Raw genomic sequence first — 465 nt, 5'->3', positions numbered from 1 at the left:
CCCCAGTCGGCCTCAGCAGATGGCCGCTCACACTGAGCCTGGTTCTGCTGGAGGTTTCTTCCTGTTAAAAGGGAGTTTTTCCTCTCCAATGTGGTGACAAGTACGAGTCAATGAGTCAACGCAATCAACTAGTTTTCCTTAGATAGAAAACTTTGAATCAATTTGACTGTATGATCTGGTGAACTATAAAGTGCCTTGAGATGAAATGTAGTGTGAATTGGCGCTATAAAAATAACCTGAATTAAAATTAATTTCTGTTGAACCAGAATACAATGTCAGATGTTTTTGTTTTGTCTGTTTTTTTATTTTAAAAAGGTCTACAGTATTAAAAGAAAAAAAGCAACTCATATTTTAGGGGTACTTTGATTCAAATTAGGGTTGCCTCAGCAATCCTAAAAATAGGCTAAAAACACCTATGAGTGAAAGCATCAAGAAATCCCAGAAAAATAGTCATTGCTGTGTTGG

Source organism: Cyprinodon variegatus, unplaced genomic scaffold, assembly GCF_000732505.1.
Source record: "Cyprinodon variegatus isolate N-32 unplaced genomic scaffold, C_variegatus-1.0 Scaffold430, whole genome shotgun sequence".
Lineage (NCBI taxonomy): Eukaryota > Metazoa > Chordata > Actinopteri > Cyprinodontiformes > Cyprinodontidae > Cyprinodon > Cyprinodon variegatus.
Note: the sequence above shows the minus strand (reverse complement) of the source record.